Genomic DNA, 25232 nt, shown 5'->3' with positions numbered 1-25232 from the left:
TTAGCAGGCATCAGTTAATCCAAGATACTAGCTTTAGATCCAAAAAGCACTTGCAAAGAAAATGAGATTTTTTTTTGGATAGTTGAAAATTTTAATAACTAGGATAACATGAGTGTGTAAGCAAATGTCATGAGGATTTTTTTTTCAATTTATTTTAGAGTTGGTCTCTCTTTTCCTCGAATACAACAGTTTTCCTTTGACATTTTTTCCTCAAAGTATAAAAAAGTATGAAATATAAACAAGTTCTTGCATACACTTTGGTTTGTACAATTCAAGCATTATAGAGCTATCTACATTCCATTAAATCCCTTTAAATATTGGATAATCCATTAATATACAAAATATCTGGTCACAGAAAGAACTAAAACCCATTTCTTTTTGTTACACACAGATTCAAATATTATCTAAGGGAAAACACTTGTAATCATTTTGGCTTTCTTCTACATTCATTTGTTGATACATTAATTAAAATATTCCTGTTGAATTATGTTTGGTCTTTCTCTTGTCAAGTCAGTTTGCTATCTTATTATCAGCCAGCCATCCAGACAAAACAAGTAAATCAGAAAGATGAGCTCTTCCCCACTTCCCTAACTGTTATAAGTGTGAAGTCAATTTAAAGACATAACCCCAAACAATGGGTTTTGGCAGCAAATACTAGGTCCAATTTCTTCATAATCCTTTTTGGTGTGGCATACTTGGTAGAACTCAGGTGTGGAAGATAGCATTGATCCCCCAAATCATACTGCATATCGCTGCATGTGGTGTGTAATGACTTGCACATCAATAGGTTTAGGCTTCAGTCTAACCACCACTTAATTCTTCACTTAGTTTCAGTCTTGTATCAACAATTCTTTTCAAATCTCGCTGTAGTTGACGTCCAAAATCCCTGAACATGGTTGAACCCCCAGAGAGTACAATATTCTTCTAGAGAGGACGTCTGACATCAATGGGACAATTCTGTATTACCTCATCTACTACTTCTGAGATAGGCTGTATGAAGTCTGGATTAGCAAACTCTGGGTGAAAGATTTCTGAACCCAGGAACCGTTCATAACCAACATCAATAGAAAATTCTTTTTTTGAGATTGCATTGATTCCAGTATACTGTTTAATCCACTTTGACCTATCTGTATCATTCTTGTTAAATTCTTTGACTAAATCTGGGCAGACATAACTATAACGTTCCTTCACTGCCTTAGCTGTTTCCAGAGATTGTTCAGGAAGAATTCCTACTTCTCGTTCTCTCAGTAACTGCTGAATAAAATATGTTATATCTCTCCCAGCAATTGGAATGTGCTTGATACAGCTGCCAGTAACATACCCTTCAGCCACAGGAATGACGTGAGTGACACCATCTCCACTGTCTATAACTGTACCAGTCAGAGTGTGCTCTCTCCTACCTGTCTTGATGTCCAAGATGCAGCTAAGGCAAGGACAGCCTATACAGCTATGTATAGGCCTGGTACATTAAAGGATTCAAATATAATTTCACCAGTATATTCCCTGTTTTCTGGTGTATTTAGTGGAGGTTCCGTCAAAAGAAAATAATGATCTTTAATTTAAAGATCACCTGTTCCATAAATCTCTCCATCAAGTCCCAATCTTCAACTATACCATGACGAATTGGCCACTTTGTTGCATAAGTTGGCTTTTCTATTGCTTCATCCCCAATAAAGAAATCTAGATCATCAACACCCTTCATCACCCTCCTTTGTGCTTGATCTCCTACTTTTGCAGACTCCTTGATAGCAATACATGAAGGGATGATAAACTGTGGTTCTGTATTTCCAGTATATCCAATTTATACCGGTGCCACAGTCCACCACACAGGCCGGCAGCCCTCCCGCCATCTTCCGCCCCCTCCTCCTCTCGCTGCAGCCGCCGCCGCCGTGCGGTCCGTGCTGGATGGGGGGGGGGGGGGGGACTGGGCGGGGGGATAGGGTGGGTGGCGGCGGGGGCTATCTAATCATCCACAGCCGAGCCGGCCTCACGCTCCCGGGAGGTAGAAAGGAAGCTGAAGCCTAATGACACCTTTATTATGAAATTATTATGGCAAGGATGAAGGAATGGTAGTGGAAGGGAATAAGCATTTATTAAGTTCTTACTATGTGCCAGGCACAGTGCTAAGCACTTTATGTATGATCTTCACAACAATCCTGTCAGTTATATTCATTTTTTCCGTTGAAGAAACTAAGGCAGATAGAAATTAAGTGACTTGCCCAGCATGGCACAACTAGCAAGTGCCTTAGGATTAAACTCATATCTCCCTGACTTAGTACTCTGTGGATGTCTATAAAATTGGCAGTGTCTACTTGTAAAAATCATTGTTGGTAATAATAGTTATAAGTGACATCTGTATAACACTTTAAGGTTTGCAAATTACTTTCCATATAGGATTTGTTTCAAAATCTCTCTCTCTCTCTCTCTCTCTCTCTCTCTCTCTCTCTCTCTCTCTCTCTCTCTCTCTCTCTTATTAAACTAAATTAAAAAAAAAAAAAAAACAAAACCCAGAATCAAAAAAAGACAAAGAGGGAAAACAAAACAAAACAAAATATTTTCATATACCCAGCAGAACATCAGGGAGTATTCAAATTATATAATAATAAATTTCCATTTCAAGAAAGCATATAAAATAATAGAAGAAATTATATTCATGAGTGTCCTATTTTTCCTTTGCTTCCTTGTAGTTTTTTTGGTTCTCTGCTGTGCACTTTTACTTTATTCTTTTTTTCCCCTTTCATCCCCCTACATCCCCTAAGTAGGCTACAGTACAGCACAGGTGTGGGTATATATATATATATATGTATATATATACATATATATACACACACACATATATATATATTATATATATACATACATGCACACATATAAATGTATCTATATACACACATAAATCCCTACATGGATATTATGCATATACTCAGACACATACATAAGTACATATGCATTTACCCATGTATAAATATGCATCTAAAACAATGCTAATATGGCTGACACATAATGTAGATTTCACTCTTGATTGAATCTTTAGACTTTTTTTTAAGATCAATGATTACCAGCCCTATTTTTTCCCTAACAATTTCTATTCTTGATCCTTGTGGTATTTATGTAGATCTCTTATTTCCTAACCCTGCTAAATGCTTCTACTTTAATTCTGCTTCTTAACTTGCCTTGCTATTACTTAATCTTCCCCCATTCATGGATCCCTCCCTTATCTTCTCTCCTAAGTCTTTTCTTCCCTCTTTAACCTATTCCCATTAATATACACACCTTAACCACTCCTGTTGTTCTAAACACCCTTTTATATTCTACCTTATCCTATTCCCCTTCCTCCTTATTTCTTTATAGAAGAATTGGAGAGTGCTATACCCTTCATATTGCAAAGATGTAGTATTCTGTTTTAGCCCATTCCCATTATGAGTAGGTTTTCACAACTATGATCCCCAATACTCCCTTTAATAACTCTCTGGTTGAAAAATTACTCATGCATATGTTATGTAAATAATAAATAATTTTTCAACATTGACCTTTGCAAAACCTTGTTTTCCAACTTTTCCCCTCCTTCCCCCAACCCCCTCCCCTAGATGGCAGATGGTCTGATACATATTAAATATGTTAAAGTATATGTTAAATACAATATATGTATACATATCTATACAGTTATCTTGCTGCACAAGAAAAATCTGATCTAGAAAGAAAGAAAAAAAAAAAACTGAGAAGGAAAACAAAAATGCAAGCAAACAATAAAAGGAAGAGTGGGAAATGCTATGTTTGTGGTCCACACTCATTTCCCATAGTTCTCTCTCTGGGTATAGATAGCTCTCTTCATTATTGAACAACTGGAAATGGTTTGAATCATCTCATTGTTGAAGAGAGCCACAGCCATCAGAGTTGATCATCATATAACCTTGTTGTTGCCATATATAATGATCTCCTGGTCTTGCTCATTTCACTCAGTATCAGTTCATGTAAGTCTCTCCAGGCCTCTCTGAAATCATCCTGTTGGTCATTTCTTACAGAACAATAATATTCCATATGTATGTTAAATTTTCTATTAAATTTGGTTTGGTTAAGGCAAAGTCCTGAAAATCTTCAAGGTCAATGAATTTTTTTTTGTTCAATATTATGGAAAATTCTGCTGGATATGATACTTTTGGCCTCAGATGTAGTTCTTTTGATTGCTAGTATATATTATTTTAGAACCTGTGGTCTTTTATTATGACTGACAATAGTTCTAATTGTAGCTTCAGCATATATGATTTTTTTGTTTGTTTGTTTGTTTCTTGTAAAATTTTCTTTTTGATCTGGGGTTTTCAAAATTTGGCAATATTATTTCTATGTGTTTTTCACAAAAGATCTCTTTGAGGTGGTGATCAGTGGATTTGTTCTATTTCTACTTTCCCCTTGTTTTCTATCACCTCAGGACAATTTTCTTTGATTATTTATTGCATTATTTTGTCAAGGTTATTTTTTTGGTCCCAACTTTCAGATAGTCCAATTATTCTTATATTTTCTCTTCTTTATATATTCTCTAGATTTGTTGTTGTTCTTATAAGATATTTCAAATTATGTTCTATTTTTTCATTCTTTATATTTTGTTTTGCTATTTCTTGCTCTCTCATAGCTTTACTGGCTCTTCAAAGAGTTATTTTCATCTTTAAGTGTCTGTATCTCTTTTGTTTAGTTGGTTAACTTTTTTCCACATAATTTTCTTGTTTTTATTGAATGATTTTTTTTTTTTTTTTTACTTTTTCCTCAATATCTCTAATTTGATTTTTAAATTCTTTTTTGAATTCTTCTATAAATTCTCTCTGGGCAGGTAGTCTGGGATAGAAAAGGCTTTTTTTTTTTTTTTTTTAAACTTTAGTGTCCCACTCTGAAGATAAACCCCAATCTTCCCTACTCCCTTAGTAAATATGATTAGGTACTTTCTTCTTTGCCAATTCATTTTTTTAAAAATGAGAACTATTAGTGTAAGTATCTCTAATCCTGGATTTGGGGAATAGTGCCTCTAACTTCACTTCAGGTCTCCCCTCCAACCTGGAACCCCAAACTAAAGTCCACCATACTGCAGTGCCAGTAGCCAACAGCTTCCTTGCTTTATTGCTTTTGCATTCACCTGGTGTGCTGGTTCCTTTTTACCCATGGCCATGTCTCAGGTATTTCTTATCAGCAGAGGTTCTTCGATCTTACTGGATGCACACCCTCAATTCCCCATGCTGTCTGGATGGTATAAGTTCCTCTGGTTCCAGCTGAAGTTCTAGCTGAACCCAATCAGCCCCAGTACTCCCCACTTGCTATTTATGCGGAGTTAGCCTGGAGATATTTGCATATCACACTGGTTAAATTCTGGCCTGGTATCTTTCTTTGAGTCTTCTTAGGTTGCCCCAGGAGAACCCCAGTTCAGCCTCTGTATTTCTCCCTGAGGCACAAATTTGTTCTGTTTATGGGAGAAATATGGAGAGCCTGAAATTTTCTGATTTACTTCACCATCTTCCCAGAATCCTCCTATTGTTTCATATTTTAAGATTTGTTTTCCTAGTACCTGGCCTAATGCCTGACTAGGATTAAATGAAATAACATATGTAAATTGCTTTGTAAAACTTAAAACACTATATAAATTCTATTTTTTGATAGCTTGATTAATTCTCATAACAATCCTATGAGATAAGTGCTGTATATGTTTTATAAATGAGGAAACTGAAGTTCAGAAAGACTAAATGATTTATCCTCTATTTTGCAGCTAGTGTCTTGGGTCCTTTTGGATCTTCTGCAATTTTAATTCTTCTGAGAGTATAATGTTAATGAATTTAATAAGTGTTTATTGACTTGAGATATCAAATCATAAATTACAGACGCACTGATCTTTATAAAGGAGGCCCTCATTTGGGGCATTAGAAAATAAAGTCTGAAAAAGAACAGAAAATGAAAAGAGGAAGCTGAACAGAAGAAGGCACCGGAGACAGGAGGAAAAGAGGCAAACAGAGGCCACAATTTGCAGGAAGACTAAAATCATTTCACTGGGAGCCACGATGACTGTAAGGGAGATATTGCTTGGCTGAGTGCTCATTGGTTCATTGGAGGGAATTTGAATTCTTATGTGGAAAGCTTTGTTTTTTTAGAGCCATCTACAACTTGTGAAAGGGGAAGTCTTTCTCAAAGGTGTCTTCTCTACTGGTCTCCCGTTTGAGACTGAGGGAGAAAGACTTGTTTTTAATCTTCTTTGATGTGACAAGAAGGTTTGCTTTGCTGAGAGCTGTATGGACAAAATAGAATCCCTTCCAATTTGAAGAGTTAAAAGAGCAATGACTGTAGATTGTTTTCTAAAGAGACCTATGACTCTGCTATTCAGAGTCATAAATTACTGTGGATTTTCCTTTTCCTCTGTTTCTTTACTAGATTTCTCTTCCATGTACACTGTATATATTGGTAGAAGAGGGTGGCAATAGTTTATGGATAAGTTATTATATTTTAAATTATTCTTGCTCTTATTTTTCTTTTGAGCAAATTTATGATTATTCTGCTTTGTTTTATATTGGCTAAAGATTATTTTTTCCCTGCTTTTGTTTTCTAAGTTCAAAAGAGAATTGATTTTTCCTGCTTTTCTCATTGTTTAATAAATGTTTTATATTTAGGAGTTAATGGTGTCATGGTGAGTGATTTTATATACTGGTTGGTAAGCATACTCGTAGAGGCTTAGAAACTACAGCAGTGAGTAGCAAGACAATAGCTTACCTATACCAGCTGATCTCTAGCATCTTGAGAGACATTGAATAGTAGTTTGGAGGCCATGTCTGGCCTTAACTCTGTGGGGAAAAGTCATAGATCTGCAAATATGAGGGAGGCAGATCAGAGGAAGAAAAGGAGAATAGCATATCAGATGGCATATCAGATGGCATACTCTCAGGCTACACTGTGTGATTAGGACAGGCCATGAACAAGCTACCTGTTAGAATGGTGAAATATCTATACAAGGCAGCAATACTAAGTGCTAAATGAGCAGCCCACCAAGGAATGCTAGGTAGGTTATTGAAGGGCTGCAGTTATTGGGGAAGGCTTCATCTAGGAAGGGGGACTTAAGCAGGATACTAAAGAAAGGGTAAAACTTCAAAAAGCAAACATGGAGTGGGAAGGAATACTTTTAGCAAAGGCAGCAAAGCAAGGATGCATCACTAATAATGACAGTGCATTGAATGAATCACAGAGTCATAAGTTTTTATATATCAAAAGACCTGCTGGGCTAACCTCTTCCCTTTAGGCAAATAAATTATTATTATTATTATTATCCCCATTTAACAGAAAAGTTAATTGAGGTTAAAGAAGAGGTTAAATGAGGTGACAATTGAAGCACAGAGATTCTGACAAAGTTAAATAAGATACCAAAAGGCAATTGTATGAATGGTCTTAAGTAGACCCAAATATTTTGTTCTTAGACTCTATCTCTTTTATTTCTGCCTCTTGGAATCTTCTTCCTTAGTTTAGGTGCTACTTTTCCCATAAAGGTTTTCCTGGCCCTCTCCTTCTCTTCTTTCTCCTCCCAATGTATAAAAGGCTTGTCCTTCTATAGCACATCTGATTGAGGTTATATATTGCTTCTAATGTTCCTTAACTTATATGTATCTGTATAAATATGTTGCAACCTCTTTCTCATTCCTTGTTCTTGTTCAGTTGTGCCTGACTCTTTGTCACTCGATTTGGGTTTTTTTGTTTTTTTTTGGTCAAAGATACTGGAGTCTCCAACTAAGTTTACAGATGAGGAAATTGAGGCAGAAATAAGTCTTGCCTAGAGACACAGAGTTTTATGTGTCTAAAGCCAGATTTGAACTCCTGAAGATTGAGCTTCCTCACTTCAGGCCCAACACTCTACCTAGTTGCCTCATTCCAAAGCCTTATAAACTATGGGTTGTTTGAAATAAGAACTCTGTCTTTAAAAGCAAAACAAAACAAAATTTCATTTCTTCAATGACTGTTATGATATCTTCTTGCACAGTATTTTAATGAATGTTTATTGGGTTAACTGAATTGAGAATAAGAAATTTGCTGTATATTTTCCCCTGCCAACTTTAACCTCACCTTGTAAATCCCTCAAACCCCAGCTCCAAAGGAAGTGAATTCTCCTGATAGAAAGAAATTTTACTCCTCTAAATTCACATAGTATTTGGTAGCTCTCCTGTTTTCATTATAATTTAGTAATTTCTCATTTGTATTGTATAATTTGTAATTTTGTATATATATATTAGCAAATTGTATATAAATTTGTAAATTATATAATTTAGTAATTTGTAATTTCATTGCTATAGAGAATTTCCAATGAGGAAACATCTCTCTTTTTCCACTTCTCCCCATAATACAGATTAACACCTGTTCTCTAATCTTCATATAATTAAGGCTGTGTTAGTGCTGGGACTTGAATCCAGCTCTCCCTGATGTAGACTATTTTTATCCACAACATTCTCCTATCTCTAATTATTGAATTTTATAGCCATATATATTGGGATATGTAACCTGTTAGATTAAACACTACATCAAAGAAGCAAATATTATTCTTCTCCCTAATATGTGCTTTGCACATAGAAGATGGCTGATAGTTTGTCAATTGATCATGATTTCTGAAAGTCTGAATGGCAACTTCATAGAAATGCAATTTGTGCCCCTTGTCCCATTTCAAGTAAGCAAAATATACACTGAGATGAACAATAAGATGAAATGCATATGAATTCTTATACTTAGGTTCAAAATGAAATGTAAAAATATAGGATGAAGGCCAACAGATAACTATTTATCATACAGAAGAGGTTTTTTTTTTTTTTTTAATGTATTACATGTTCAATCTAAGTCATCTAAAGGAAGTGGCCAATAAAAAAGCTAATAATTATCTTGAAAAGCAGAGCTTCCATAAATTAGGAGGCAATGATCCAAATGTGCTCTTGTCCTAGCCCATATCAGATATATTGTGCTTAGTTCTGAGCATCAGCTTAGGAGGAATATTCATAATCTAGAGAATGCCAAGGGGAAGGCAACTAGAATAGTGAAGAGTCTTGACTTAGTAGTTGAGGGTTGGTTGAAGGAAGGCAGTGAAACTAAACCTAGAAAAGAGAGGACTCAGGAGAGATCCAGTAGCTGCCATCAAGTGTTTGAAAGATTCTTCTGTATAAGGGGAAGCAAAGTGGCTCAATGGATAGAGTGCTAGGCCTGGAGCCAGAAAGACCTGAGTGCATGTGGTTCCTTCTGTCCCATTTCAAGTCAACAAGGACTGGATTGAGATGAATAATGGGCACACTTACTTAAGCATGTGATTCTGAGCAAGTCACTTAATCCTCAGTTTCCTCAACTATAAAATGAGCTGGAGAAAGAAATGGCAAATCACTCCAGTATTCTTGCCAAGAAAACCCCAAACAGAGTCACAAAGAGTCAGACATGATAGAAATATAACTGAAGAACAGCCACATGTACAAGAGGGATTGAACATATTCTATTTGACCTCAGGAGGCATAACCAGGGGTGATGGGTAGAAGTTTATTCAATTCCACTCCAGAGTCCATGCAGTCCAGGGTCCATGTGTCACAATAGGCAAACAAAGCAAGATAATCAGATCTTTTCCTTATTCAATTTGCATCTCTTATATGGACCCTACTGCTCTCATGCTCATTCAGAAAACCAGCAAATGTTCCTTCTTACTTTTTCATTAGGCTAGTTATATCATTGAAGTGGCTTAATATGTAGGATCATATGATAATTTATGGGCTCTTAATATCAACCAAAAAGAAATAGTAAATATCAAGCATTAATTGAAACAGAGGTCCCATTCATTCATTCATTTATTCATCAATTTAATCGTTCTTTTATTTATTCATGTATGCATATATTCATTCATTCTAATAGAGCAGGAAATCTTAACCTTTTGAAAAGCAGATATGGCATCTTCATAGAAATGCATGTAGTTCCTTCTGTCCCATTTCAAGTCAACACTGGATTGAGATAAATAATAAGATTAAATCCATTATAGTTAAGTATGAATTCTTATACTTAGGTTCAAAATAAAATTTAAAAATGTAGGATGGGAATTAATGGAATAATTTATTCCAAAAAAGAGGTTTTTATGTATTGCTATGTATTGTATGTTCAATATAAACCAACTGAGAGAAGTGTCTGTTCAGACCTATGTACTCCTTATAGGAATAATTATTTTAAATGCATAAAATAAAATATGCATGATTACCAAGGAAACAAATTATATTGAAAGCAGTTATCAAAATATTAAAAACAAAGCAAAACAGACATGTTAAGAATCCCTGTAATAGCAATGCCTTTCACTAGCTCATTTTTTCTCATAATGAATAGATTCTCTTTTATTTTTGACTGAAGCAATATTGTGGAAAAGGTAGCTGACCTCATGTGACTGAGCAGCTTAGTCTCAGGGAATTTATTCAACTCAAATTTTGACCCAGTATCTAATTCCATTCCAAGGTCAGCAAGCCCTACATGCTTTTGGAAATAAGGAAGCAGAAGAAATTACCATCTGTGTTTCTAGATGGGAAATGTAGATATTTGATTGTTAGGCAACTCTATATGCTCTATGACACAGCTACCCTGGGGAATCGTGCTAAGATCAGTTTTTGATCTAAATCCCACTTCCTGCAAGAGGCTTTCCTTGTATCCTGTTTACAGTTACCTTCCATTTACACTGAATATATCTTTTAAAAAATTATTTTATAGTATTTTTGTTGTTTTTCATCAGTTGAGGTTAATTTACTTACCCAGGATCACATAGCCAGGAAGAGTGTTAAGACAATAAATCTAGATAACTCTCTTAAGTCAGATTTGAATTCAGGTTCTTTCTGATTCCAGGGCCAGGGCCAGTGTTCTACCACTGTACCATCTAGCTGTCCCTACATTGGATATATCTTGCACCTGATGCTGATTGTCTCCAAAGCTACTAATGATCTCTTCATTGCTCTTTTCATTCCTCCCTCATTCTTCTTGACTTTTCTGCTGCATTTGACATTATTGAGTATCCTTGTCTCCTTGATACTTTCTCCTTTTCATTATACTTCTTTCTTCTAAGTTTTTCCCTACTTGTCTGATCATTCTTTCTAATTTTTTTTGTTAATTCACCACCATAATATGCCCCCAGAAGTTGATATTCCCAAAGGCTTTATCCTGGCCCCTTTTCTATTATTTCTCTATGTATTTTTCCTGCTATTTTTCTCACCAATTTTCATGTTTTTAATTCTAATCTCCATGCAGATAACTCATAGATGAAAATATCCCTACTCTCACCCTTGAGCATCATCAACTGTCATCTAGACATTTCCAACTGGCTATTTTGATATATTTCAAACTCAACAATTTCAAGCAAAAACTTATTCTCTTACACCACAAATCCACTCCTCTTCTAAATCTCTCTATTTCTGTTAAAGTCATCATCATTCTTCCAGTTTTCCAGGTTCATAATCTTATTTTTCTGAGCTCCTCATTCTCCCCTATTTCATACATTCAATCAGTTGCCAAACCTAGCCATTTTGGTCTCTAAGACATGTCTCAATCCCTTCCCTCTGCTTACATATTTACCCTTTTTTTTAGCTCCTCATATCTCTTGCCTAGACTTACAATAATCTCCTAATTGATCTTTCAGCCTCAAGTTTATCTTTAATCCAACCTCCACTTAAGTGCCAAATTATTTTCCTTAAGTATCTGATCATTTCATTCCCCTACTCAAAAAACAAACAAACAAACAAACAAACAAAACTCACTGCCTCTCTATTGCTTCTAGGGTAAAATAACTATTTGCATTTTAAAGCCCTTCATAATTGGCCTCCCAATCCATTTTTCCATCTTCATATATTACTTCTTTTCCTGCACTGTACAATTCAGTCAAATTGTCTTTCTCTGTGCATCTTACACATTTCCTTGCCTTTTCCAAGGCTGCTCCAAGAATACTCTCTCACTTCATCTCTTCCTCATTCCTTTCTTCAAGACATAATTTAAGTACCAGTTGTATGCAACTGCTGTCTTGATCCCTTCAATGACTGTTCCCTCCCTCTTCAACTAAGTATTTTTTAATCTACTGACTTATTTTCTCTTTATTTATATAAATATATGCCGCTATCTTGGATAGAATGTAAGTTCCTTAAATGTAGAGATTGTTTCATTCATTATTTGAATAACATACAAGTTGTTCAATTAATTAATGTATTCTTGGGAACACAAACATATCTTGAGAACTTTAATGAAAATACATTGTAGAAGGCTCTGTCTTCAATAGATGGATAAACATTTTTCTGAACTTAGTCAATTTTCATATACATGATATTCCAAGCTGGAAATCTTCAGGGAGAACTTTAACATTTACTTCACATACCTAGAAGAGGGATAAAAATAATTTAAACAAAAAGCTATTTATTCCAAAAGATTCTTAGATCTCGTCTGATTGCCTGACAACTTGCAATGACAGTATCTAGCCTATCCTCTTCTTTAGTTAATCCCAAAGCCATCTGTAAATTGGATTATATCACTGAATGACCTGGCTTCTTTGATGTCATATGTTTGTTTTTCTAAGTCCTTTTGACATAACTCAGTCTAATTGCAATTCAGCCATATCTTCTTAATTACATTAAGAAAGATGCTTTATGTATTAAGTCTTGTGTCTTTAAAAGCAATAGCAAGATAATTAGGTTAATCCTTGTTAAAGATTGCAATAGAAGTGAGTATCTACATAGATGGGCATAGAAGTAGGCCTGATAGGAAAGGGGAAGGAAAGGAGCCATAATACCCCTCAACTCAGGGTGTGACAATATACCTAGACTGCTCTTTTAAGTATTTTTGCTGTTTAGTTGTTTCACTTGTGTCCAAGTCTTTGTGACCCTTTTTGGGGTTTTCTTGGAAAAGATGTTGGAGTAGTTTGCCATTTTCTTCTCCAGCTCATTTTACAGATGAGAAAACTGAGGTAAATAGGATTAAGTGACTTGCCCAGAGTCACACAGTTTGTGAATGTAAGAAGCCAGATTTGGACTGGTGAAAGTGAGTCTTCCTAACTCCAAGAAGTTTTGTCATTCTATCCACTGCACCATCTAGTTGTCTCTCTAAGTATACCAATAGTTCTATTAAAAGTTTTAGCTTAGAACAGGGAAAAAGTTAGCTATTAAAAGTCCAGTCGGGCCAGTAAGCCCTGGGTTCAAGTTGGTCTCTGATACATACATTCTAGAGCCATGATCTTGTGCCCCTGGGCAGCCCTTCAAGATTTTAAATTACAGATGTGTTGCTGATGTACACTACGGGAGGGAGTTCCCCACAATAGTTAAAATCACCAGGTCTTGATAAATAAATAAAAATTAGGACAGAATGAAATTAAGCAGCACATTCGTGAGAAAAGCAAAGAATCTTATATTAGAAGTGACTTTCAAGCTTCTCCTACCTTATGGAGGAACTTCACTCTTCAACATTGATAAGAATATGCATGTAAAAGCTTGGGATAACCTTAAGCAGTACACCTTAAGCATTGGAATTCTTGAGAATATAATTTGAATCTGCAAAAAAGAAAAGTCTGTTGAATACTGTACTCTATCCTATTACAAGTATCTAAGAAAATAGCAGGGTAGTAGAACTGTATTGTATCTAGAGAGAAATAAAGGAGGCAAAGGAAGGGACTTGGTTTGTCTCACCCTGTTATGCCAGTTTCCTTTAATTGTTCTGCTTCAGGTTCCCTGAATTGTTCTGCCTCAATCCCCCTGGTTGCAACCCCCTTTTCTGACCACTAGAACTGATATAAATTAAAGACAGTGGTAACTAGCCCTGACCATTAGCATTTCACAGAGCCATAAATTGTAGATAGGTTATTTAGAAATAGGCAAGCATATCTCCTATCTCAGACTCAGTGGCTCCTAGCCTCTCCCTCTAATCAAAATTTACGGTCCACTCACCAGTGCCCTACCTCTCCTTCTATGCCTTTGTCTCTCCTGATCATTGAAGCCCTATAAAGAATCCCTGTAATTCTTCACTCATTGCTAAATGCTCTGAGATTTGAGTCCCATTCAGTCTGCTGGGTCAACATGGATCCTGTTTTGATCCCAGACAATCTTTCCCTCTCAAATAAAAAATTAAAAACTCTCGAATGTCTATCTTGCCTCAGTTTTTCCAGCATTAAAACCCCTCAATTAGCATAACTTTTGCTTTAAGGAGCTTTTTTTTTCCAAAAAAAGGGGGGAAAAGAACAATAAATAACTCCTATAAAATAAATTCATATATGTATATATATATATACATATATATGTATATATATATACTCATAATATAATTCATATTTAAACTGCAGAATGCTTTGAGGAACTGGGGAGAATCAAAAGCTTTGCTGGTAGTTTAGAGGAATTAATTAAAGGAAAATCTTTCTTGAGAAGGTTGGTCTTAGGTTGAAAATTTTTAAAATGGAGGGGGAAAAGTGGAATAAAGGCAGTAACACATGCAGAGATGTTGTTAATGACATAATAGGAGCATATCAGATAGGTCTTTAATGGAATTCTTCAGGGGTACTCTGGGAGCCCAAGGCTTCAAGAAGCATTTATTGAATGCTATGCGATGCTATGCTATGCTATGCTACGCTATGCTATGCTAAGATGGGAATATAATACACGTTTAAAAAAAAAAAGACATTTTTTGCTCAAGGAAGCATATACATAAAAAGAAATTAAAAAGGAGGGTAAAAAATCACGATGTAAATCAAAACCATAAGTTGAAGAATAAAACATCTTTAATGGAGATAATAGGGTAGCACTCTGGGGATATCCAGTGAATTTCCCAACCAAAAAGACCCAAGGCAAAAGTTATTATAACTTTAGGAGGAGGGGATTAATAAGGGTGTAAATAACAAAGCCTGGTCATGAGATCCTAGTCACCTCATCAATCAGAGCAAGGAAAATCCCTTCATTCTGGCTATTTTGCTTTTCATGCCAGGAATCTTAATGGAAAGACAGAAGGACATCAGAAACTAAATCCAGCTTGAGTCAGATTCCTTCACAAAGCAAGATCTCAGGATGGGACTTAAAGTCTGACTCAGCTCAATCTAATTGACACTGTCTTGCTGAGAATGCTACTGACATTATGCCATTGCTAAGATCATTCAGGGAGTGGCAGGTAACATTATATTTGGTATTAATTTCTGTCCTTATAATGACACTTTTTTTCTGGCAGGATTGTGATGAAAAAGTCTCTGTTGGAAATGAATGGATGGCTGGTCTTGGTGCCCTCAAATGGAAGTTCTGGGAGGAGGCATCTAACTAGAGGGAAGGGACTCAGGGACAAAGTGTACTTCTGAGAAATGAATTCCAAGATGAAATGATTTTCCAGGGTGAAGTGATTTCTAGGTCATGGTGGAGATGTCTGGAGGATTGCAGCCTAGTGGGCTGCAGTAACTAAAGTATGTTAAAATTCCAGGAAATTTGCGTTGAAATAAGAGAATGAGTTATGAAATGTCTGGTAACAGGGAATTAAGACAATAGGAGTTATGGAAAGAAGCTGTTAGTCATGGAAGTAAATGGAGATAAAAAGCTGAGCTGTGCCTTGTTTTCAGAATTAGGAGAGATAGAAAGGTGAGCACATGTAAGGCTATGGTCAGAGAGTCCCTAAGCCCAGGAATCCTGATGGAATCCTTATGATACTTCCTCTAAGCCAAGAAGCTTTAGCAGATTGTACCCTTCCCTAAAAGACTTATAATACTTGCTATGACAAATAACAATGAACTATAAGCTTTTATTTTTTATTTTGATTTCCAGACACAACTCAGTGTTCCAGAGACTGGCAAAACTGGATGGCTGATCAGCCTGCTCATTTCATTCTAGCTGTGGATTGACCCATGCATTTAAGATATCATACCCCACAAGCTATCTATCCAGGAAAGATTCTGTGCTTTTTGAAGAACCAATTAAATTTAACAGTGGAATAATTCATCTATCCCTGATGCTACTAATTTCAGCAAACTTAATGGAGACCCTCCAGAGAAAGGAGAAGCACTGAGACTTTAGAGTTCTGGATTATGAATTGCTGTAGCCTTCCATGTTTCCATACGTGTATTTTAATTTTAATGCCATTGTATTTAAAATCTGTGCCCACTCCCCCCTTCATAGACTCTGTGTGCATTTTTGGGAGAAGTAAACCAATGGGGGCTCATGTGTTAGGATGATAACCCTGGGAATATTTGCCCCTATTCCATTTAGGATTGTTAAAGGAAAAACCCCAACTCTGAAAGAAAGACCCTAAATTAAACGGAATCCAATCACGGATTATAAAATTCTTTTATTGTCCAAGAAGAACTTGCAAGAGAAGTTTGTGAAAGAATGAAAGTTCTTAGCTGCTCAAAGGGGAGTGGAAATAGGGTGAGTTAATTTGATTTGATTTGAACTAATATCCTCTAACTTTAGTCTTCTTTCAACATTCCACAGTGCTTCTTCAAGATACGTGTTAGAGATTTCAAGGCACAGTTGAGTCTCAGAATATTTTGGAGTTAGCTAGAACTAGCTTAGCAGACATAAATATGAGCATTTATATATTGGAAATAGGAATATTGGATGAGGAATTTGGAGTAGATTATCTGCATGTTCATTCTACCTTCAAATCTTATTGTGCAGTGATCCTTGGGGTCCCTTCAGGTTATAACATTCTAAGTTTCTCAAGGGGTGGTAGATTTGGTCATCCTCCTCCATCCCTTCCTCCTAAAACTAAGCCTCCCAGATAAATGATATAGTTTATAGGAAGTAAAGGGAAGATAAAGGTTAGTGACACATTTATATGCTAATGAAGTGTAAAGGTGTTTCTGCTCACTGTAATCTCTTTACAAAACCTATAATGTTCTCTGATTGAGTTTCAAAGGAAGTTGACCATTGCTGGGAAATACTGGCCACATATTAGATGGCCTTTAAATACTAGCTTTATAACTCTAAAACAGTAAAATAGTTTGAGATATACAAGACTGAAAGTATCTTTACATATGACCCTTGTGTTTCTACCTGACATTAGAAAGGGAGAATAGAATTTTTCTTCTTCCATTCTCCTGCATGACATCTTGTATCTATTGTCCAGTAAGAGATATAACATTTTAAACAGTTTTAGAGATTTCAAGGCACAGTTGAGTTTCAGAATGTTTTGAAGTTAGCTAGAACCAGCTTAGCAGACATAAATATGAGCATTTCTATATTGGAAATAGGAATATACTAGAAATTAAGATTTGGTATATTATTCTCTTGATTGTCTAGATTTTAAATGATGGAGAATATATTACTAATGTAAGTGTGTTGTGGGTACATTTTTGGGGAAAGAGAGTGTTAAACACTTAGCAATATACCCTTGAACACATCTAGCAAGAAGCAGAGACACAGATTCTCTATATAGACAGACACAGAAAAGGAGTTTGAAAGAGAATGACCTTTGGCAGATGAAAAGAGAGCTATGGATTCAAGAAAAAAATTGGCTCTGGTAGGAACTCAGCTGAGCAATTCACCCAGTAGAGATGCTACCCTCAGTAGAAAGCAGCATGAAAACTTCACAAAGAAGGAAAGGATAATAGGATCTAATACCAGTGGTTTGAATTACTTTGGCCACTGAGTTCTCAATTTTTGTGCCTTACTCTTGGAGTACAGACTTTGTGTCTACTCTTACCACAGATGGTGTGTTTATCTGTGGGAAAGTATTTCCCAGCCTAACAGAGAGTTTATTGTACTTAGTATTAATTAATGCTAAGAATTAATACTAAGATGTATTGGTTAATTCCTTTGCTTTGAGCTAAATCTGTTTTATTAAAAGTAAGTTCCCAGATGGGGAGCTTATGGAGTATCTCACCTTTATATCTGTTCAAACAATCAGCCCTTTGAGGACCCAACCTGCAGACTTATGATTATTAAGTTGAAAAGTTACCCCAAATAGGATGCCACATTTCTTTACATCTTCTCCTTTTTCTTATAATGGCACAGTTATGGAAAAGACCTAGAACGACAGAAATTAGCTAATGCTAGAAATCTAATTCTCCATTTGGGGAAAAGAAGGATGCTTGGTAAAAAATTTTCTGAAAAGCAGAGAAGCCTGAATAGTACATACAAAGTTAGTTATTACATGTGCTATATCTCCTGTTCTATTTAGATGCCTTAGTTCTATTTTTCTTTTTTATTCTTATGTCTCTTACTTTAGCTAGGATCTAATCAAATTAATTATATACTCATAAAAGGCCACATAATACTATTAACTAAAGTCTTTTGTTCCAAATATCTTTGCAGCTATGAGGATAGCATTATTGAACTTTGGCCTATTTATTATGATTCACTCATGATGTGCAGCATTCTTTTTTAACAAAGAAAATAACTAAATATAACAGAAATTTGCACTCCACCTAAATGTGGGCAAGGTCTAGGCAGACATGAGTAATAATTACAAATAAGGGAAATGAGAGTCTCTTCCTGGCTAATTTTGTACTATTTTATCCCCTGTAGGACTGAATAAATTAGAATTAGTGTGAAAGGTGGTGGAGGGAGTTTAGGAGGAGGAGACTGGAAGACAAACAACTCCCAATGAGAAAAAAGCAAACTACAATGTATCAGGGGCTGATCTGTGGGGAAGTAGGAACTAAATTTGCATAATTTGGCAAGATGACTAGGGGAAAGGGCAAGAAATAACTATACACAAGTGATTGGTTAGTCAGGGAAAAGCTAAAGAACTGCCCCAGAAGGACTGGGGTAAAGAGAAAGTCAACTTTGTCCTGATTAGAAATGTTTTAGGACATGGTCTTCTCTAGGGATGTAGTAGGTCACTGCTTTCTTGATTTGGCTAAGTTTAGAGGGAAAAGAAATGCATCATATAAATCTAGGGTTTACAATGAAGTAAAACCTCAGAAGACTTTCCTAGGTGAAGACTTTATTTTTTGTTTAATGGTTACCCTCTGAATTAGAATGATAAAGAATTAGGTATTATCTCCAAAGTATATTAAAGATATTCTCAGAATACTATCTTGACACAACCTAAACAATTCTAGAATATGCAGAAAAGGGAGATCTATTATCTGAGTACCCCTTGTTCCAAGGAAAAATAAAACTCTGACTGCTTTATTAATCTTCATGAGTTGCCACAACCAAAAATATTCATTGCCCAATAACCAATATCTGGGTGATGTCTTTCCAAACTTAAAGAAACTGGTCCTTACCAGACAGATATACTTTCTATCTCTAGAATGGTCCCATTTTGGAAATCTTTTAGCTTGGTTGTACTTGCCAAAGCTTGTACTTTGCAGTTAGCTTTGCAGAACCCAAAGTCATGTCCATATTTTAATTTGTCTATGCCATCATGAAGACATTCTTTAAAGCAAATTTAAGGCCAATTTTCAGGATGAATACACAAAAAGAATACAAGCTAGAACATACACACAAGCTCACAAGCTCCTTTCTTCCCCCAATTTCTATTTTTCGGATGCTGAATCTTATATTGTACAAAAATGATAGCTATTATTTCTATACAGATTTTCAAAATGGTTTATGTGTATCATTTTACTTGATTCTTACAATAATCCTGGGAGGTATATCTAAGTGTATCTAAGGTGAAATTTGATTTCCTCACTCCAGGGCTAACACTCTAGTCATTATTATACTACCTTCCCCCCGCTTCTTTCCCAGGTAATTGGAATACTTGAATGAGAAAATGTATGCTAATTCTCTGCCAACTCTTAAGTGCCTAGAAGAATATGTTTTTATGTGTATAAATAGCACTGTATTATCAAAATGTGGTTTCATCCTGTGCTTGTCAGTGTAAGTATTCAAATTTGGATAAAACATGCCCATTCTTTTCCTTGAATGTTCTCTGGAGGCTCATAGGGATGTTCTGCCAGGGTTTCTTCTGAGTTTATTTCTCAGCCTCAGTAGGAATGGCTGACAGTATACAATAAGTGCTCTTGGGTACAGCATTCCCATGGCTGCACATGACCATGTCTGATTTGGCTCAGCAGTCTGTTTTACTAGCTGATAAGCACATTCTTGAAAATCAGTTATCACCCACAGTAAGAGACTATCTTATTATTAAGCACTTATCAGAACAAAGAGCCCCATCTGGAGTGCTTAAGATTTGCCTCTGAGGAAGTTTGAAACAAGGGGCCTGTCCTACAGAACTCACAATCTGGCTGGAAACCCAAAACATAAAATCATTCAGTGATAAAGCAAGGTAACATCTTGGTACCAAGATGAGCGATCCAGATAATGAGTTACAGAATTTGGCAGAAGGGAAGACTTATTAGAATGATATAAAGGCTTTGCTATAGAAAGCCTCTGAAAGCAAACAAAGCTTGATCTGAGTCTTGAATGACTAAATGGAAAGCCAGAAAGAAGAGGCAGGGCAGGCAATATTCCAGAGTGATGAATAGTATGAGTGAAGGCCTTTTTGGAAGTATGATCCTATGCTAGGCAGGAAAGAGACATCTGACTGGAGCAGAGGTTTGTGTTGAGAATAGTAAAAGACTGGAGAGATTAGGTGGGGCCAGATTACAAAGGATTTTGGAAGTCAGGAAGGTATAAGGAGTCAGATCTTGGTGTGATGTGGGTCCCTAAATACCTATTTTAGAGCCAAAGAGTGACATGAAAATTGGTGCTTAAAAAAATTGAGCTTGAAAGTAGCAGATGAAGTCATTTGGAGGGAGAAGAGACTAGACTCAAGGAATTAAGCTAGGAGGTGTGAAATGACAGTGATTTGAAATAGGGGGCGAGTTCTGTTGGAATAGAGAAAAATGAAAAACATCCACAATATCTATGACTTAAAGTTCAGTCACAGGATACATAGTATGGTTGATATGAAACTGGAGTACAACTTGTTTTGGAAATTTTTCTTTTAAAGAGTCAGATTTGAAGACAGAATATCAGTTTTGGATAGGGTTCTGTGATTTACCATACTTATGTGACTTAGGATAAATAACTTCACTGACAAGGTCCTATTTTCCTTGGCCTTCATCTGTAAAATATGTACTAAATGATCTGTGAAGTTTTTCCAGGTCTAAATATATGATTCTAATGAAACATTCAATACAGCAAATATTTATGAAATGCTATAATATTTAAGGTATGCAGAGAATCTTCAGATGGAGGTACTGAGGGAATGACTACAATATAGTATACAGTAAAAGAGGAAATTAGAAACATTTGCTTTTGTGGAGCTTACAGGCAGTAAACAAGTATTTATTAAGCATCGACTATGTGTCAGGGAACTTGCTAAATGCTGGGAATACCAGGAAAGACAAAAGATAGTTTTTATTCTTAAGGAGCTCGTAGTCTTATGGGGAATTTTCACCATTATCTGTCATGGGAAAAGTGCTAAAATAAAGTGCTATGAATGGTCTTGGAGGAAGATCAATCACTGCTGACTAGGAGGATCAGGAAAGATTTCAAGGAGAAAATTGGAATTGGATCTTAAGTGATGAGTAGGATTTTAACAGAATTCTCTCTGATTTAATTAAATCCAACATTTATTAAGCATGGACAAAGGTCCATGTTGACACTAAGAAAGGGGATTGTTGTTCAATCATGTCCACCTCTTTGAGACCCCATTTGGGGTTTTCATTGGGGATATTGGAGGAGTTTGTCATTTCCTTCTTCACCTTGTTTTACAGAAAAGAACTGAGGCAAACTGATTAAGTGACAGGGCCACAGAGCTAATAAATGTCAGAGGCCAGAATCTCCCTGGCTTTAGGTCCATTAGTCTCTCTACTGGGCCAGTAGCTGCTTATAGGCAGTGGGAATAGCAAGATGAAAATGTAACACTACTGGCCTGCCCTCAAGGAGTTTTAATTCTATTTTCTCTTTCATAAATCATAGATGATATAAGCATGCTCATCATTTTCGAATAGTAAGGATGAGAAAGTCCAACTATAACTATTGGACCAGAAGGTCCATTCAGAGTATTCTGTAGTTTAGGTCATGAGCAATGAGATTATAATGAATATACATAATTCTCACAAAATGTCCTTTACTTCCCTTTCCCCAGTCTCTAGAATATCAAATCTAACATAATCCCTATTCTAATCCATTTGACTAATTTATGCTTAAAACATTTAAAAAGTCTACAAATGCTAACATTTTCATTTTGATTTAAGGCTTTGATTTATGGCTTACTCCAGCAGTAATACCCATTGACTGAACATTGAATATGGATATAAATGGCAATGGTTAATTCTGGGAGTATTTTTTGGTGGTGTTGTTGACCTATTACATACATTCTCTGGAAACACTCTCTTTTCCTGAGTGATTATAACCTTACTTTCCTCAATAGATCTGGCAGCTGAATTTCAGTCTCATTATCCAGCAATTGGGCATACTTCCTTTTTTTCCATTTAAAAACTGTCAGAAAAGTGCCTTCATTTCCTCCAAAAGAAGTAAACACAGATAAAGGTCAGAATAAAACAATCCTCTGGAGCTAAATGAAGTAGAGCAAAGTACAATGCCAAATTGGCTAAAAAAGAATGAGTGTTCTGTCCAAGCCAGGGTAGAGACACAGGCAAGTCAGTACTATACAGACATCACAGCAAGGTCCCCAAATCATTATGTACTCATGAATCATCATTTACTCATTTATTGGAGTTCATATTGAAAAATATTAATTATATGCCTGTAAATATTCAAAACAATGTTTTACATACTAAGGTAGATACAAAATAAATAAAACCTGGGTCTTAGCCCCAAATTGTTCACAGTCTAATGTGGGATGTAAGCAAGAGCATCAGGCCTTGTGTATTTAGGATAACTTCTTGAATTCTGGACTGTTTTCATTAAAGTTCATTTTCCAAGGTGAATGCAGTTCAGTGCAATGTTGTCCTGTCAGAGGGAAATATTTCTTTGTAATATATCAAAAGCTAAACAGAAAGGAGACTGAGATCACTTAAATGGGAAGATAATCTGTCGAATTCATGGAAACACTTTAAAATAAGTACATTAAAATAATTTTTATGTAAACTTGAATTTTTGATAGGAAAATATTAAATACTTAAAAATGACATTCCTTAGAACTGCATGTCTCAAGGCTCTGAAAGGCCTGTGAGGCAGCAGCATCAGTACCCTTAGGGTGATAGTCACAAGTTGCAGGTGAAGCATCTTCATTAGAAATAGAGAAATATGCCAGGAAAAGATTTTGAGAATTTGGATGGCTTGGAGAAGCAGTTATCTGTAGGAGGGGGCAATTTTAGAGGTAGAGAGAAGAGCTGGCTATAGATTTAAAAAAAAGAGAGATCCTGGGAGCCTAGAATGGCATAGACCACCTTGTCTAGCACAGACATAGTTGTGAACTGTGTGAGAATTCAGCAAAGAAATAAAGGACTTTCCCATTGGTATCAAGAGTTATCCTTTGATACACTTATTGCTTACACAAGTGTCTTGCCACAATTGTAGTGTAAGTTTAAGTCCACCTTTCTCACAGGTACAGTGTATATTTATGAATAAAACCCTGAATTATAAGGGAGAGGGGATTTTTGTTATGCTTTTGAGTGAAAGATTTTGATAACAACTAATTGAGTCTACTAGCTGATTGTTGGTGGAAGCATACTTAGAGACTCAGATACTAGAGGGATAGCCCCAGAGAGATATCCAGAGATTCTGAGGTAGCAAATTCTAGATACCTAACCTGCAAGCAGGTAAGTGCAATTTGAGGAGAGAAATCGGGGAGCAGAAGGTGAAAAATGAATATATGCAAAATAAAAACAAGGTAATTTTGAGAGATAAGGCATTGACAGATTAAGGTGGGGATCAGGAATGACTTTATGAAGAAAGGAATCTTTATGACCTTTTAGTCTTCTTCACCAGAAGTTCTCTACACCCATAAAATTGCTGGTCCAATCAAAGAAAAAATCCAAATAATATCAAACAGTGCATACTGAAATACTTAGTTTATACTTTTACTTTAATTTTAAAATAAAGTATTATATTGAGTCAATTCAAAGCAATTGCAATAGACTTGTGATGGAAAGTGCCATTCTCATCTAGAGAGCGAACTATGAAGACTGAATGTGGATCAAAAGATAGTATTTTCATTTTATGTTGTTGTTGCTTGCTTATTTACTTTTTTTCCTTTCTTATGTTTTTTTTTTCCTTTTTGACCTGATTTTTCTTGCACAGCATGATGAATGTGGAAATATATTTAGAAAAAATGCATATGTTTAACATATTATATTGCTTTCTGTCTAGTGGAGGGAGCAAAGAAGGAGAGAGAGAAAATAAATTTGAAAGCAAAGTTTTACAAAGGTGAATATTGAAACTCTCTTTTCATGTATTTGGAAAAATAAAATACTATTTGAAAAAATGTCTTTATTATGAACCAAAATAAGTGTAAAATAAAGTTTAAAAATATAATCACATATAAAACTAGAAGTTTCAAACTATTTGTGTAGTTTGATTAAAAAAAAATACAGCAAACTGGGCTTATATCCCAAAGAGATCTTAAAGAAGGGAAAGGGACCTGTATGTGCAAGAATGTTTGTGGCAGCCCTCTTTGTAGTGGCCAGAAACTGGAAACTACATGGATGCCCATCAATTGGAGATTGGCTGAATAAATTGTGGTATATGAATATTATGGAATATTATTGTTCTGTAAGAAATGACCAACATGATGATTTCAGAAAGGCCTGGAGAGACTTACATGAACTGATGCTGAGTGAAATGAGTAGGACCAGGAGATCATCATGTACTTTAACAACAATACTATATGATGATCAATTCTGATGGATGTGGCCATTTTCAACAATGAGATGAACCAAATCAATTCTAATAGAACAGTAATGAACTGAACCAGCTACACCCAGTGAAAGAACTCTGGGAGATGACTATGAACCACTACATAGAATTCTAATCCCTCTAATTTTGTCTGCCTGCGTTTTGGATTTCCTTCACAGGCTAATTGTACACTATTTCAAAGTCCGATTCTTTTTGTACAGCAAAACAACTGTTTGGACATGTATTGGACATATATTGTATTTAATTTATACTTTAACATATTTAACATGTATTGGTCAACCTGCCATCTGGGGAGGGGAAGGAGAGGAAAAATTAGAAAAAAAGGTTTGGCAATTGTCAGTATTGTAAAATTACCCATGCATATATCAGGTAAATAAAAACTATTAATAAAAAAATACATCAAGAGACCCCAATAAAATAAACAAACATCCTATTTACCTAGGTCCCTTCTCATCTCTTTTCTCTGTGTTTATTATTATATTTTGTTGCTATTAGTTATTTTTA

At 35.6% G+C, this 25232-nt stretch overlaps 1 pseudogene; it reads right to left on the bottom strand.

The window, feature by feature from the left end:
- Positions 1–608: 608 nt before the first annotated feature.
- On the bottom strand, positions 609–1850 carry LOC141549765 (actin-related protein 3-like; annotated as a pseudogene).
- Positions 1851–25232: the final 23382 nt, after the last annotated feature.

Source organism: Sminthopsis crassicaudata, chromosome 1 (assembly GCF_048593235.1).
Source record: "Sminthopsis crassicaudata isolate SCR6 chromosome 1, ASM4859323v1, whole genome shotgun sequence".
NCBI lineage: Eukaryota > Metazoa > Chordata > Mammalia > Dasyuromorphia > Dasyuridae > Sminthopsis > Sminthopsis crassicaudata.
This window is presented reverse-complemented; position numbering and strand designations above follow the sequence as displayed.